This window comes from Taudactylus pleione, unplaced genomic scaffold, assembly GCF_031769625.1.
Source record: "Taudactylus pleione unplaced genomic scaffold, aTauple2 ptg000864l, whole genome shotgun sequence".
NCBI lineage: Eukaryota > Metazoa > Chordata > Amphibia > Anura > Myobatrachidae > Taudactylus > Taudactylus pleione.
This window is the reverse complement of record NW_028285266.1, coordinates 2,417,847-2,436,043: the sequence shown is the minus strand read 5'-3', so window position 1 is coordinate 2,436,043 and position 18,197 is coordinate 2,417,847. Positions and strand designations below refer to the sequence as shown.

At 42.3% G+C, this 18,197-nt stretch overlaps 1 pseudogene; it reads right to left on the bottom strand.

Annotated features, from left to right (window-relative positions):
* Nucleotides 1-18,197, bottom strand: part of LOC148474238 (uncharacterized) — a 100,324-nt pseudogene that overhangs the window by 5,960 nt on the left and 76,167 nt on the right.

The following is an 18,197-nucleotide window of genomic DNA, read 5'->3' as shown; positions in this document are numbered from 1 at the left end:
AGGTATATATTTTCATTCATCTATTTACAGCAAAATGCCATTTATGAGGTAAATGTTAAATATACTATAGGGATATATGTGATGTGATGTAAATATAAGTAAATATGTGGAAATGTATGTACCCTGTGCATGTTAGATATCTATGATGTCAGTGGACTTTAGTGCTTCATGCTGCAGATATACATTTCACAGACATTGGTGATAGTTGCAGAGGGGGGCGGAGTAATATAGATGGGAGTGAATCGATTCCTGCCAGGAAAATAGGATCCGGTGAGGGGGAGGATATATAACAGCTGTTAGCAGCAGCTGAGAGGCAGTCTGCTGATCCCTCCCTCCAGTGCCTGCCCTCCTGTGACCTGGGCAGCCGGTGAGCAGCGATGAACTGCCAGGCGCAGGGGGGCAGAGCCGGAGAGGGAGCCCAGCTGGAGCTGGGGAAGCAGGTACTCACCCTGCCTTATTGGTGAAGCGGAAGAAGCTTACCGCTGATAAGAGGCAGTGGAGCAGCAGGGGTGGTCCCGGCAGCGGAGCAGAGCAGCAGTTACCATAGGCATTTCCTGTGGGAGGAGGTAACTGCAGTGAGTAACTAACCCACTCTGTACCACCACACAATAACTGGTCAGCTACTACAGTACATAGAAAACAGGAGGGCACATAGAGCTCTAAGGGATCTGTCAGTTGGGACGGATATAAAATACCCCTGCATTACAATGTACTGTCATCAGGATACAGCTATAATTGAAGCTTGGGAGAGCATGTTCTATATTTTTTGTAGTAACAGAGGAGCAAAAGCTAAAAAGTAACTTATGTCAGCTGCAGCCAGATAGGGAATATTCTATGCTATGTCAAAGTTTACAGCCTTATACTCTGGCTTCTGCGTGGCTGAACATAAGAGGCATCGTTAGCGTCCAGCTCTTAGGCTATTAATCCTTAATGAACTTTTAGCTACATAAGTGGTAACCTATATGAGAGGGATACTTTGAGTGTTCACCTTGGACACTATTCATACAGGAGATACAGCGAATTGACGACTTGGACCAAATGTATTTAAGTTGTTAGGAGTGGTATATTCCAGCACAGTTGAAGGCATATTTACCACCATATAGTATAACGGAAAAAGAACATTTTATTCTTCCGGATTCCAAGCATAACTTAATTTATGGCGATAAACTGTGCATCTGCTTAAAACTGTACAATTTGCTACAATGTTCAGTTAATATTTATGTATACTTATATGTATATGAAACTGTGTATGATTTCATCTCTGAGTGTAAAGGAAGTATTTATTGCCATATTATATTGTTGACACATAAAGATGTTAAAGCTATAATTATAGTGAATTTTATTCCTGGAGGAGTCTGTCAGTCCATGGGTCTACGTGAACGAAGAAGAACAGGTCATATATATAGATATGTATGTGATGTTACACTGTAATATTATATGTCATTTCAATCTTCATACACAAACATCACATTACACTATCAGGACCTTATTAATACTATAGTGTATCACATAGCTTACCCAGGCAAGCCTTATTTAATTAGCTTGGGTGGAGGCACTGGATTAATGATAATATAAAAGGTACACCACCTAGAGAGGTTAAGGGTGGGTGCATTATACAACATAGGAGTAACAAAGGTGCTAGTAACCTGGTGACCCTTTAATGGTAAAAAGGGGGGTTACAGCTGCTGTGACAGATATCTGTCATGTACATGACAGATTTTTTCAAATGATGAACGATTTTGCATGACATCATTCTGGGAGTGGATTTTTTTTTCTGTTTCTATTCATTTGCATTAAAAAATCGTTCGTCGTTCGTCATTCATCGTTTACCGCGACAGATATTTCCAATATCTATCAACGATAAACGATAATTGACCAACATGTTGGAGAGACAAAAGACCAAATTTGTTGGCCCACGGTACTGCGCATTTTGATTGCTCAGAGCCTATCCATTAGCAGATAAATTGAATGACTGAATGATAAATTGTTAATCGTTCAAATTTATCTGCTAATGGATAGGCCCCTTTAATGATCTCTGTCATCAGCTAGATAGTGTGGAGGTTTACTCCAGATGCCCATGAGGGCATGATTTAGGGGCTCCAAAATTAAATTATTTCTTGTCCCCCCCAGCCTACAAATGTTGTGGCGCCCCTGATTTCAGGCATTGCATATTCTCCCCACTGTAATCTTATGTAGTGCACTTAAAATGGCTGCCCACATGGATCCTTCATGGGTAAGATGAATAATCCTTGGAACTGTTGACCCAAAATGGCTGCCAGACCTTTGTATTATATTGATGGTTTCTGTATGTCATGCAAATCTAAACCCCTGTATTATGCTCATGGTTTCTGTAATCTAAACCTCTGTATTGTGCTCATAAGATCTAAAAAGATTCTAAAAATCATAGCAATAATTCTGTTGAAATTCTTATTCAGTGTCCACACTGACAATTTTGAAATTCTGTAAACTTTAATTGAGTAAACAGCAGGACTGATACCATATTAAAAATAAAATATATTTTTTTTCTTCTTTTCGTGATCTTTCCAAGTGCAAAAAAAACCTCAAATCCTGAAAAAATCAGCGTAAAAAAGCATCCACGTGCACACTGACTTTGTGTCAACATGGACAATACATGAAGGCATTATTTAATTGCTAGGATTGAAGGAAGCTTTTCAATCATTTAATGAAACCAATACTTCAGCTTGTTCCATGGAACATTTTAACATGATTAAGTTTCTCCTCATTTATCTCATCCTGGTGAAGTTGTTTTCTGCTCCAATTGCCCAAAGTACAAGTACAACAGCTACATCGTATTGAAATTGATTGCTTAAATATTAGATGATTACTTTTCTTGACAGTCATGTTTTGGGTATACATTTATAACACCCTTTTCCCCCTGTTTCAGCATAATTTTGTATTATAGTTAATATCTATATAATAATTGTCTATAAACGTTTTCTCATCTCTGTCGTTTGTGGTGGGAGCTGGAGATGTGCATCCCCACCTTTCCCCCCTTACCAATGGCCAGGCCCGAAGAGAGCTTTTTGAGGGGTGGCATAACTGTGGGAGGCGTGGCCACATCACCCTTAAATTAAAAAAAGGGGGGTGCTGTGAGCCCCTCAGTCAGGGGCAAATCCGGGGGGGGCGCAATCAGTGTGATTGCTCCTCCCCGTACAGGCAGAGGAGACTGTGTCTCAGGGGCAACAGTCTCTCTGGCCCCACTGCAGCTCAGCACACAGCAGCATGTAATGGGCTGGGGAGAGAAGCTGCTGCTGACAGGTAAGAGGAAGGGGGGAAGGTGGTGGACCCGGGTCTCTTCAACAAGGCAGGACTTGGGTAATTGGTACCCGCTCCCCCCCTCTCCTCAGAGACCTTGTCAATAATGTCTCCCACTGCAGTGATGGGATGGGACAGGCCACGCTATCATCATTGTTCATCTGAAAAAACAAAAACAAAGCCACCCGTACACACAGGGGGGGTTTCTGAGTACCCAGAAGTGCCCCCTGATGGACCAAATTTGTTTTTCAGAGATGGAGACAGTCTTGTCTCCATGTCTGCACTGGATGCGGGTGCAACGCAGCTGTCGCGGCTCCACAGACAGTGGCAGTGCGGCTCTGCTCTCCCATCCTGACCTGCTCCTGGTCTGCCTCTGATTGGTTCCAGCCGGCAACATGATCCTGCCTCCTTCTCCAGCAGCTCAGACTGCCCTCCTGAGCTACCCTACCGGTACTTACCTTAAGGTCCTGCACTGCCTCTGCTGTCTCCAATGGTCACTGCTGCCTCCCTCTGGCTCTGCTCCTGGGGCTGGAGCTGTTAAAGTGCTGGGAGTCCGAGACCTCCTGCTCCTCCCCCGGGTCCTCTGTCTGCCGGAGTCGGGCTGACCCTGGGGTGTGAGTCCTCTCATTGATATCTGTTGTGAACTTGGCCCTCTCCACCGACCACCTCACAACTGTTCCCTTTATGAGGTATCTTCACACAGACTCCCTGGGCCTCTCCCGGTAACAGTAAAATATGTCTGTTAAGCTCTGGACAAATTGTACTCTGTGTGTGTGTATGCTGTACAGTATATGTGTGTATCTATCTATCCTGTGTGTATATTTATATGTATGCTGTTTGCAAGTATTTATATATGTATGTATGCTGTGTGTGTATGTAAAGTATGAATGTATGCTGTGTGTAAGTAATCTTGAGTGTGTATGAACCTATGTATGTATGCATGCCATGTGTAAGTACAGTATGATTATGTGTGTATGTAAGTATGCCTGTGTGTCTGGGTGTGTCTGTGTGTATGCTATGCATAAGCATGCTTATAAATTATGTTTGTGTGCATATATGTGTATGTTTATAACCCCCCCCCTCCCCCCTTAAAAATCCCCCAGCACTCAGAATGTTATCAGCAAAGAGATTTGAAAAACTATATGGTGGTAGATAATACAGATCTTAGTTGCATATATTTGCAAAAATATGTGTAAACCTCCAGGCCACGTCACGGCATCTCTGAAACTGGAGGTTTGTAATTCTGAGTCAAAGTCTGGGGTGCGGAACCCCAAAAAGCCAACAAAGGCCAGCCACCCCAGGTTGTACTGCAGAGACAGTGAAAAGTTGTACTGCAGAGACAGTGAATACTGCAGAGACAGTGAATAGTTGTACTGCAGAGACAGTGAATAGTTGTACTGCAGAGACAGTGAATAGTTGTACTGCAGAGACAGTGAATAGTTGTACTGCAGAGTCAGTGAATAGTTGTACTGCAGAGACAGTGAATAGTTGTACTGCAGAGTCAGTGAATAGTTGTACTGCAGAGACAGTGAAGGCTGGGACTATGGGCCTGATTCAGCAAGGATCACAACTGTGATTACGCACGCAGTCGGCTGATTGTTGCGTTTGGGGCATGCGTATGCTTTGCAGTGCGCGTGGACACGGCCTTCTGCACATGCGCAGAGGGACTTCTGGGTGTTAAACCTGGAAGTCCCTCTGACCGGAGCCATCCCAAAGGACAGCTCTTATCGGGAGAGCTGTCCTTTGCGATATCCTAGGTACATACCGCGGTAATGGACACCAGTATGTACCCGAAGTCAGGTGGGATGTACCGGATCGCGGATACGATGCTTAGCACTTCCCACCCAGAATCTTATTGGTTGGAACTTTATCTTTCTCCACTTTATCTCTCTCCAAGATTTAATAAATATTCTCCTATTACTATTATATTAGAATGACTATTATTATTATATTATACTGCACACTGGGGGCCTTGTTTAGAGGTGCAGGCTAAAGCCACCGTGGTTATGATATTTTAGGGGGGTCACAGCAGTGGTAATACTGTATGTAAATGCTGACTTTCCCCTTGTGTACTAGTGGGTGCCGGACAGTGCAAACCCTGAAATGCTTTCAGTGCTCGTGGACAGTGCAAATTGCCAGTGGTTCCAAACACTACACCATCGGTGCGCCATCTCATCCACTATCAACACTTGTATCAATTTATGGCTGAGCAGTGCCTCAACTCCGGCTAAACATGGCTCTAAGGCTGCAGCTCTGCTTTTGGGAACATGGTCGCAGTCTCTGATACGCCCGAGACATTCACATAACATGTCCATAAGATGCACTTTTTTTCTGCACACTTCAGGCCACCTCCCAGAAATCGCCTAGGAACGCCCATGGCTTTGTCTCACCGGTTCTAATGCCAGCGCCTCCGTACGCAATAGCAAACTATGCATACACTTAGAGGACGCATGCGCCATAGAGCTCTTCAGGATTTTATGAGCATGAGCAGTAGCAAATAATCACTCAGCTGCACAAACACCGGCATTGCGTCCAGTTCTGAATCAGGCCCTGTGTGAGCAATATAGAAAAAGTAAGAAGTTCATTATCCTATACAATATGCATTACTGCATAGTATAGTTATGGGCTTAGCATTACTGCATAGTATAGTTATGGGCCCAGCATTACTGCATAGTATAGTTATGGGCCCAGCATTACTGCATAGTATAGTTATGGGCCCAGCATTACTGCATAGTATAGCTATGGGCCCAGCATTACTGCATAGTATAGTTATGGGCTCAGCATTACTGCATAGTATAGTTATGGGCTCAGCATTACTGCATAGTATAGTAATGGGCTCAGCATTACTGCATAGTATAGTAATGGGCTCAGCATTACTGCATAGTATAGTTATGGGCTCAGCATTGCTGCATAGTATAGTAATGGACTCAGCATTGCTGCATAACTGCATAGTACAGTTATGGGCTCAGCATTACTGCATAGTATAGTAATGGGCTCAGCATTACTGCATAGTATAGTAATGGGCTCAGCATTACTGCATAGTATAGTAATGGGCTCAGCATTACTGCATAGTATAGTAATGGGCTCAGCATTACTGCATAGTATAGTTATGGGCCCAGCTTTACTGCATAGTATAGTTATGGGCTCAGCATTACTGCATAGTATAGTTATGGGCTCAGCATTACTGCATAGTATAGTTATGGGCTCAGCATTACTGCATAGTATAGTAATGGGCTCAGCATTACTGCATAGTATAGTTATGGGCTCAGCATTACTGCATAGTATAGTAATGGGCTCAGCATTACTGCATAGTATAGTTATGGGCTCAGCATTACTGCATAGTATAGTTATGGGCCCAGCATTACTGCATAGTATAGTAATGGGCCCAGCATTGCTGCATAGTATAGTTATGGGCCCAGCATTGCTGCATAGTATAGTAATGGGCCCAGCATTGCTGCATAGTATAGTAATGGGCCCAGCATTGCTGCATAGTATAGTAATGGGCCCAGCATTGCTGCATAGTATAGTAATGGGCCCAGCATTGCTGCATAGTATAGTTATGGGCTCAGCATTGCTGCATAGTATAGTTATGGGCTCAGCATTGCTGCATAGTATAGTTATGGGCCCAGCATTGCTGCATAGTATAGTTATGGGCTCAGCATTGCTGCATAGTATAGTAATGGGCTCAGCATTGCTGCATAGTATAGTTATGGGCTCAGCATTGCTGCATAGTATAGTTATGGGCTCAGCATTACTGCATAGTATAGTAATGGGCTCAGCATTACTGCATAGTATAGTTATGGGCTCAGCATTACTGCATAGTATAGTTATGGGCTCAGCATTACTGCATAGTATAGTTATGGGCTCAGCATTACTGCATAGTATAGTAATGGGCTCAGCATTACTGCATAGTATAGTTATGGGCTCAGCATTACTGCATAGTATAGTTATGGGCTCAGCATTACTGCATAGTATAGTTATGGGCCCGGCATTACTGCATAGTATAGTTATGGGCTCGGCATTACTGCATAGTATAGTTATGGGCTCGGCATTACTGCATAGTATAGTTATGGGCTCAGCATTACTGCATAGTATAGTTATGGGCTCAGCATTACTGCATAGTATAGTAATGGGCTCAGCATTACTGCATAGTATAGTAATGGGCTCAGCATTACTGCATAGTATAGTAATGGGCTCAGCATTACTGCATAGTATAGTTATGGGCTCAGCATTACTGCATAGTATAGTAATGCGCTCAGCATTACTGCATAGTATAGTTATGGGTTCAGCATTACTGCATAGTATAGTAATGGGCTCAGCATTACTGCATAGTATAGTTATGGGCTTAGCATTACTGCATAGTATAGTTATGGGCTCAGCATTACTGCATAGTATAGTTATGGGCTCAGCATTACTGCATAGTATAGTAATGGGCTCAGCATTACTGCATAGTATAGTAATGGGCTCAGCATTGCTGCATAGTATAGTTATGGGGTCAGCATTACTGCATAGTATAGTAATGGGCTCAGCATTGCTGCATAGTATAGTTATGGGCTCAGCATGTGTATATTTGAAATATAAACTTGTCATTTTCCATTATTAATGTATCTGTTACAAATGTTGTTTGATTACTATTTATTATGATGGTAGTGATAGCATTTACAAAACGTATCAGTTTGATTCAGCTAATATAAAGATGACTTTAAAAGCAGTAAACGTAATCAGGTATTTCTATTTGGAGTCATTTAGCTTGAGAAATTGAGAAAACTGTTTGACCAATGAAATCTAGATACTGCAGGAGCAAGACAGTGGGTATATAAAGGCTCTGTGACTGGCTTCTAACTACTCTTTGAAAAAGCTCCCACTACATACTGTATGAGCAAAACGCTTTCGTAAGGAGCCTGTTACCCATATATTGCCAGTGGAGGACCCCATATGTTCTCCAATTTCCGATTGAGAGCTATTTGCCATTTGGAGGAGACTGGACCCCAGCTGCGCAGTGAATACTCCATCAGCCAGGAGAGTGGTGAATTAGTCTGCTAACAGTAGACGGCGCACACTTTGCTAGCGGTGTGCAGTGGGAAAGCGATCAGTGGTGTGTTGCCGCAGCTGCCTAACAGACCTCATTTGGCACTGGCACATTGGAAAAAAAAGGTGCCTAGTCATCCGGGAGCATAAAAAATATATGGTCACACACAGAGTTAACACCATTCAAGTTGGGCATTTCACAAAGGAGGGGTAAGACACCCATATGAAAGACACATGCATGTGTAATATTAAAGGTGACTTTACTTCTCTCTACGGTGTTAATACACTAATACCCCCTTTACACCAGAGCAAAAACCTGGCTTTTTGCTGGGTCTACCCAGGTCGCAGCTCAGTGTAAAAGGGTCCCTGAAAAATAACCCAGGTCAAGCGAAACCAGGTAGCTACTAGGGTCGGACCCAGGATGGACCTGGGTAATAGTGCAGTGTAAACGGCGCAACCTGGGTTATCCGACCTGGTCATGCCTAAAATTAGCTGATTGGTGGGTGTGGAGCAGTCACCTCCCACTTTTTATGACCTCACAAGTTTAGCAGGACAGACCCAGGTTCAGTGAACGGGGCTGACCTGAGAATAACCCAAATCGATGGTGCTGTATAAACGGTGTCTGATCTGGGTTGGAACCATGTCTGAAAACCCAGGTCGGACTGGGGTTTTTGGTGGAAAAGAGGTATAAGTAACGTTGTAACACAATACATAGAAATACCGGAAGGAGTGGTGTGGTTTTAAGCATTGGTTCAACTAATACCCCCTTTCCACCCAAATTCCGGGTCTGACCCGAAGTTGGAACATGGTTCCTATCCGGATCAGACCCGGAATTTAGCCGGCGCCGACTCGGGATATTCCCAAGTCGGCGCCGCTCACACCCCAGTCGGGTCTGCATAGACCCGGCTTTTCCGGCGTGAAAGTGGACGCTTGGAGATGACGTCATCTCCAAGCGCCACTGAAGCAGGACCAATCGGCCGGCTTGTGGCGCACTGCAGGTCATCAAGACCCAGAGTGAGCCGTACACACAGCAGGGTTTCACGGGCTATGCCTGTGTTAAACCCTGCTATTTACCTGTGTTGGATTGCCGGGTCACTCGACCCGGCGATCCAACCCTCACCCCTTTTACACCAAGGAGCTTCCCGGGTTAACCCTGCAATAACCCAGGTTTTAGCTCCGGTGTAAAAGGGGTATAACTATAGATCACAGGTTCTCAAAATCGGTCGTCAGGACCCCAAACAGTGCATGTTTTCCAAGTCTCCTCACAGAGTCACACCTGCTGGGTGACCTGGAAAAAGTGAACTGTGTGGGGTCCTGAGGACCGAGTTTGAGAACCTCTGCTATAGATTGTAAGCATGGCCTTCCTACCTTCAGTATATATCTATCTGCTGTTACCAAGTTTTGTTCTATTAATGTCTCCAATTGTAAAGTGCAACGGAATATGCTGTGCTATATAAGAAACTGTTAATAAATAAACTAACAGATATTTACAGCATTTTAGCATTATCTGTTATGTATGTTGTATAATTGATTTTGGTTAATTATATTCATATACATTTTTATTGTGTCTATATACAGCAACTGGTTGCTATGTAGTATGAGGAATCAATAAATTGTAATTCACATATCAGACTCGGTTGTATATTAGCGCACAATCAAATAGCTTTTTATATTTGAAATCTGACTAAAATGACTAGTGTTGTTAAACATAAAAAAACCACTGTTGAATATTGCTGCAGTTATTACAAAAAAAAGAATAATAAAAATAATCTGGCCCTTTAAATGTATCAGCCTTCAGTACTCAGCCCCTGAGCTGCTGCACAGTATATGGCTCTGTGCACAGTAACCTGCATATCTCACTTCTATTCCCCCCACAGAGAGGGAGGAAGGCAAAGCGATGGGTCCTACATAGACGTACACTGTCTGCTGCGGTCGTCACCAGCATCCTGCATTAATTGCTGCATTACTACTCATCCCTCTCAACTCTCTCCTGTGCTCTCTGCTCATTCTCCCGGAGTGCTACATTTATCAACTTCTATTCAGGACACCCTAGAGCCAGAGCACATGAAATAATATCCATTCATACAGAGCATAAAAAATAACAAGGAAGGAAAAAGCATCCAGGAAGAAGACATCCATCCAGGGCATTGAAGCACCTTTAAAGGGAATATCACAGATTGCTAGAAATTTGGATCTGTGCAGCCCAAGAGGAAGGTCATCCGCATTGTTCTGCAATCTGAGTACTTTCCTCTGTACATAAAAGTTTTGCTGGCTCCGGCTTCTGGAAGATCCAGGACTGCAGGGATCATGAGTGGCAGCTGCTCTAGGAGGTGTAAGCATGGGCTCTTCCGTTGTTTCCAGACCCTTTATAAGCTCCTGACAGGTACTCTCCATAAAGGTAAGACAACGTGTCTTCTATTCTAGTTTGCTGGTTTTGGAGCTATACAGAAAGCAGGTACTGTTGCTGTGATTGGGTATTCAGGAGACTACTATTGTATATGTACAGTATATGTATGTATATATGTGTGTGTGCATGTGTATACACTATATATGGGCACGTGGTGCAGTCCAGGATCTGTGGCAGTGAACGTTGTGATATGTATCAGTTTTGTCATATCTGGTGCAATGTTGCCCTGCACCAACCATGCTTTGATGAAGAATTACTCAGGTGTGTACTATTGTAAGACATAAATCTCTGAGGCTGTTACTATTGAATTTTAAGTCACAGAAAGCAGATGCACAGCCTGTGCTGTGGGCTATAACATTTGTGCTGAAATTAATGGTTGGAGTGCTGTTAGAAGCATTGGGACATCTTTGCATCTATCACTGATACAGTATTTATTTTACAAGGAATACAGAGACATTGTATCGGATAGTGATTGAAGTTGTGCCTGTCCTTGCTGACCTGTGATTTTATGGTTAGCTCTGACTTCAGTTTTTGGGTCCTTCTTGTGATGGCTGTTTAAGGTTAACGATTAGTTTGCTGCTGTGTCTAGTTAATTGCATTTTATAGGTACTGTGGTGTCTAGTGTACTGTACAGCATGAGAAAGTGCACATAATTTATGGAATTGTTCTACAGACTGTGTAATGAGTAGCATTCTGCAATAATTCTGATTGCACATTATTGGTTTTATTATTATATTAATAATATAATATGTCTCTTATCTGCTTCGCTTTGTCTTGTATGTTGAAATGAATTATATGGCACTACACCACCAATAACTATGCTAACCAGATTAATTGTACTGTATATGAATAGTATACTGTTATAAATTGTCACAACATCCGGTTCAATCTTATAGCTTAATGTCATTTAAAGCATAATCATAATTGAAACAAAGTACATGTTCATTTACACTGATAGCTTATTAAAGTCTGCTAGCAGAGGTATAAAGTGATAACTATGTGCAGGGGAAGACTATTGTTTTGAAAATAGTTTTCAAGTTTTAGAGAAGTTTTCCTTTCCTATTACACACCAGTGTCATCATTTTATGTTTTAGTGTTTTTTTTTCTGTAGAGCAATCCAAGGCAGTTCTGACTACACATAATAAATGAGTACAGTTGAATTTTCCCCATCAAGATTATTCTTGTCTTGAAATTGAGCTCCACTTTGGTGTTCATCCCCTTAATAATCAATATTTATCAATTGGCTTCAGATTCCGTCTAGACAGTATACTTCTATATAATACAAAATGAGACATACTTGCTGAATAATCTTGGGCCTCATAACCACTGGGTTTTAAGTTTTTTTTTTCAAATGTGTTTTACATTTTATTTTTACATTTGGCCACAGGCATTTGGCCTGCATTTTTGTTAATGCTAATACAAGTAAAATGCATCTAAAACCTAAACATGCTGAATATCTATTTGATATGGATTTTACTAGCATTAAACTTTCCAATGTCTTGAGATGCTGCAGCACATGGAAATGGAACAAGTAGCATTCCAAAAAATGTTATCCCGGAGCAATGTACTGTATAGCAACAGTATGCAATGCAAGCATAACTGCCATTGGGTATAAGCAAAACACATTTACATGCCTTTTACACATGCTGAAAATGCAACTTAGCACAGTGGTTAGCATTGCAACCGTACAGCACTGGGGACAATTTGATAACAACCTGTGGCTTATTCCAACCAGGTCCCTCTCTGTGTGGAGTTTGTATGTGCTCCATGTGCTTGTGTGGGTTTCTTCCGGCTGTTCTGGTTTTCTCCCACAATGCAAAAACCGGTAGGAATGTTGGCTTCTGGTAAATAGTGTGTCTGTGTCTATGTGGTAGGGAATATAGATTGTAAGCTCCACTGGAGCAGGGACTGAAGTGAACAACTAATATTCTCAGTAAAGTGCTGTTTGTAGTGTTATAATAACCATTAGCGGTTTCACTTGCATTGTCATTGTGCCCCAATGGAATGCTACTTTGTCCATTTCTGTGCCCTCTGGTGCTCTAAGTAAAAGGAAAGTCTACTAACACTAGTTAAAATGCATTTCAAATGCAAACTAAATGCATTTGTATTTCAGATGGGTTTATTTAAAAATACCAATTCTTTATTTACTGTATTTATGAGAGGATCAGTAAACCTAAAAATAGACATGAAAAGCAATTTAATAAAATTCATAAATGTAGTAAATTAAAAGTGTCTTTGATATTGACAGCTCTATCTTTGATATCAGTCATTTTGGGATAATATATACATATGTGTCCACATAAAGTTAGCTTAAATTGCGCTAAATACCTCCGTTTGGTACGCCACGGAAAATATGATTTAAGCTGGGAAAACACTAGACCAGTGGTTCCCAAACTTTTTTGAATCACGGCGCCCTAGTGTATCAGCACTGTTTTCACGGCACCCCTAAGCCAAAAGTTTGTTATAGAGAAATTCTGATAAAATGTAGTAAAGTGAAATAAATTGGACTTACCTGTCATCCTTAGGTTCAGTTATGTGGTGGAGGACAGGTTTGTTCGACAGTTTGTCCACATTTTTACATTACATTGACCATAGATAATTTGATTTGGTGCTGGACCACCAGCCTGAGGCACCCCTGCAAGTGTCCCAAGGCACCCCAGGGTGCCACAGTGCATAGTTTGGGAACCACTGCGCTAGACAATATATTCAACGCAGGCCAATCTGAAAATCCAGTGGCTGACATCATGGTTCTGGTTGTGGCGGGGGAGTGACATACTGGGTGGTCGTACACCAAATCGTGCAGTGTGTACGGACCACCGATATCTGCCGTCACTGGGTACACATATCGTGTACCCAGCATAAGCTGCGCCATGTGTCTTTTTTGGTCAATATTTCACTCAATTACGGCGGGATTTACTATGCATCGCATTGTGTATGCGGTACATCCCACCCCTTATTGGGTACATAGCGGCATTGTTAACACCGGTATGTACCTAGAATTGCGATTAAAATCACAAAGCACATCTCTACCGAAAAGAGCCGTCCTTTACGAAGGGGGGATTTCTGGGCTTATGACCCAGAAGCCCCTCTGCACATGCGTCAAATGATGCACATGCTGCAGAGGATATTGGGAGGGATCTGATTGGGTCTCTCTTTAGCATAATACGAAAAGAAGACCATAAATTTCAACTGGGAGCGTTTCCCACAGGGTTCAAGCTCCAGAAATTAACAAATTCCGGAGTTTGGTACATATGGGAATGTAGTCAAACTCAGAATACTGCAATGTTCTGAGTTCTGGCGCATTTTCCCCTTAGTACATCCCTTCCTTTGGGGTATATTTACTAAAGTGAGAGTTTTTGAAGTGGAGATGTTGCCCATAGCAACCAATCAGATTCTAGCAATTATCTTCTAGAAGGTGCTAGTTAAATATTAAGTAGAATCTGATTGGTTGCTATGGGCAACATCTCCATTTCTAAACACTCTTACTTTAGTAAATATACCCCTTAGTGACTATTAAGAACTACTAATGAGATGTACCAACCAGTCAGCTTCTGTCATGTTAGAGACTGTGCTTGAAAAAAGCACAAGATATAGGTTCCCTGTACACTAGTAGTGGATTTGCGTGCTATAACAGTACAAAAAAGATGCTAATCTGAGAAAAAAGACAAGAGATTGGGGACCAATATGACTGAGCCGCCACATGCATCTCGCCATACAGTACATGCTTTTATATTCGTGCAAATCTGAAGTCTCCAGTACACTACAAGTCTGCTGGAACGCGACTGCGGTGGGAAAAGGATGCTATGTGGTGTGAAAAAGATACAAATGTGCAAAAGTACAATGTTGGATATCCGTTACACGCCGTCTAAGTCATGCCAAGCATCTTACGCCTTGTAGCACAAAAAGGCTAAGTGAATGTGTACCCATCTGCAGGTTGAGAGCAATGCCCTTCAATGGACATCCGGTGCAGTGCCTAGGTAAACGTCTGTACCATGATGAAGGGTGTACCTCAAATGTCATTTGACATTTCCAAGTTTTATGATATAAATAAACTTTCATTATAGTAAACATCTGTTATGTGGATACCTTTCATTCCAAAATTGTAGGCTATTGCCAAGAGTCAATTAATACTGTACCACAATGTTTAATTGTTCCTACTCTGGCACTTTGTGATTGATGCAGTACAAAAACACAGGGAATTTGTAGACTATTTAGAACGTGTGAGTGGTAACTCAGACACGCAGGCCATTACTGTTCAGTAGTGAGTAAATGTTGAGTTTAAAACAAACCTATATTAATTAATTGTCTAATACTAAGCTTAACTGATTTTGATATAGGGAAAATCTCATTTTTTAGAGTATATCTGCAGTGTGTAATCTAGGCTTCCTTCAGTAGGACGTCTCTAGGATAATCAATATGCCCCATTATGAGTTTGCTGAAACAGGACTATGGCACATCGGAGTCAGCTGTAATGATAGGTTTCTATAATACGTATTAGTCAGCAGTGATGACAGGGTTCTGTAGTGTAGTAGACCAGAGGTAAGTGCTTACATTGCACACAGAACCATTGTGCAGATAATGGAGAAACAGTGCTGATATCAATGAACCATCTATCCTTATCACAATACAACCCATGGCTAGGAACGGAAGTCAATGTGATGGACAGAAGATTTATTTATTTATTTTTAATTAATGCAGTAGGAAAATACTGCAAATACATCTTTCATTTCTGTAGATCAATTGCAAAGACATTTTGTAGTTATTGATATACAGGGGTCTATTCAGCAAGAGTAACGATGTTGCCCAGAATATTATAGGGCGACATCGTCACAAGTTTTTATCAATTATGATAAAATATGGCTGCTATTCAGCAATATTTTGTGCAGGGACAGCGGTTGCGGTAACACGCTGTCCATGCGATGTCACAGAAGGCATTGTTTACGGGTTGGTAACATGCTGTCCATGCGATGTCACAGAAGGCATTGTTTTCGGGATGGTAACATGCTGTCCCTGCGATGTCACAGAAGGCATTGTTTTCGGGATGGTAACATGCTGTCCCTGCGATGTCACAGAAGGCATTGTTTTCGGGATGGTAACACGCTGTCCCTGCGATGTCACAGAAGGCATTGTTTTCGGGATGGTAACATGCTGTCCCTGCGATGTCACAGAAGCAGTGTCGGACTGGAGCATGAGGGGCCCACTGGGATAATCAGTGGTAAGGGCCCATGCTTAAGGGGTATGGTCATCCACCAGAGGGAGTGTGGCCTGCCACCACAGATGCTTGGCTAACCATTAGGCAAAACTTGGTGTAGTTTCTATAGAAGTGAACCAAGCCCCCTTGTTAATCAGTGGTCCTGCTCCACCAGGTAAATGACTGTCTAATAGTGTAACAATTTAAAATTTGGGGTCTGAAACCTGACACCTAGAGGAGGGGATGGACCCACAGGCAGTGGGGCCCACTGGGGATTCCCCTATTCCCCTGTGGGCCAGTCCAACTTTGCACAGAAGGCATTGTTTTCGGGATGGTAACATGCTGTCCCTGCGATGTCACAGAAGGCATTGTTTTCGGGATGGTAACATGCTGTCCCTGCGATGTCACAGAAGGCATTGTTTTCGGGTTGGTAACATGCTGTCCCTGCGATGTCACAGAAGGCATTGTTTTCTGGTTGGTAACATGCTGTCCCTGCGATGTCACAGAAGGCATTGTTTTCGGGATGGTAACATGCTGTCCCTGCGATGTCACAGAAGGCATTGTTTTCGGGTTGGTAACATGCTGTCCCTGCGATGTCACAGAAGGAATTGTTTTCGGGATGGTAACATGCTGTCCCTGCGATGTCACAGAAGGAATTGTTTTCGGGATGGTAACATGCTGTCCCTGCGATGTCACAGTAGGCATTGTTTTCAGGATGGTAACATGCTGTCCCTGCGATGTCACAGAAGGCATTGTTTTCGGGATGGTAACATGCTGTCCCTGCGATGTCACAGAAAGCATTGTTTTTGGGATGGTAACATGCTGTCCCTGCGATGTCACAGAAGGTATTTGTTTTCGGGATTCTGGAAACAATCCCTTCTGTTTGTTCCTCTGCGCCTGCTCAGTCATGCGCTCGGGAACAGTCTCCGTCCCTGCTTGCGGTGACCGCCGGCAGGGTAAGTACAGCTCTAGCTTGCCAAAATTGATTGAGATGTGTATACAGGCTTTATACTAGCTTGTATACATGTATACAATATAGCTATTGTGGTCATGATTTCTTCCGCTGGCCTCGAGGTGGGTTTCTGCTGGGCAACTGGAAACTCCCCTGCATTTGCCTATTTTAGGGGCTGCAAGGATAATATTTTAACTTTGTGTTCCAAGCCTACACATGTCCTTCTAATAATTCTCTGAAAGAAAGTAAATTAATGCTCAGGGAACAACATAGGTCTATGGGGGTATGGATTAACAGATAGACAGTAAAAAGGTGGACAATGTCTAGATAGACACCATACTGTATGTTAGACAGTCAATAGGTCGACTGGGACAAAAGGTCGACAGGGTCAAAATGTTGACACACTGAAGGTCAACATGTTAGAAGGTACAAATCGCTGACATGGTCAAAGGTTGACATGAAAATTTTTGACACAAAATGGTTGACACATGTTATGTTTTTTAGCCCTAACACTCCCTCCTGGTGCCTAACCTTAACCATCGGGTAGGTGCCTGACCCTCCGATAAGTACCTATCCTTCTCTCTAACCCTAATAAACAAAAAATAATAATCTTGACTATGTGTCGACCATTTTCACATCAACCTTTTGACCCTTTCCACCATTTGTACCTGTTGACCTTTAGTGTGTCGACCTTTTGTCCTTGTCAACCTTTTGTCCAATTTGACATATTGACTGTCTAACATCTGGTGTCTACCTTTCTCCTGTATATCTATAGTCCGACACCCGGTCTATGGATGGTGAGCAGTGAGAAAGCAATCATGAGTGCTTCCTCCAGCAGTTAATGTACTAACAGGGAAGTGACTGGCAGGCAGAGTAAGGAGCTAGAGTGATGGGAGGATAATTCCTTTCACCCTCTCTGTTACCTTTACTGATCAATGCTAACAGCTACAAGGGGACCAATAGTAAAAATAATTCCTATTGGGTAAGGTCAGTACTGCAAATGCTTAGGTGGCAAAAGGAGAAGGAAATGCCCCTGACAGCAGTTATTGGTCTGTGTCAGCCATTTTGCTGGCTGAATATGTATTAAAGAAAATGAAGGCTATTCATTCCCTAGGATCCAGTCAGCACTGAGAGATCTCTTTATGAATATATATGAGATATGAATGAATAACAAATACTATTTTACATATCTAAATATAATATATATATACTCAATACATCTTAAACCTGGTTGTATTCTGCTGCTATATCTATTTCTAGGTAGTGCAATTCCATACAACAGTCATTTTAATAGTGTGATTTGCAAAGGAGAAGATCACCTCATTTTATTTCTTTATTACTAC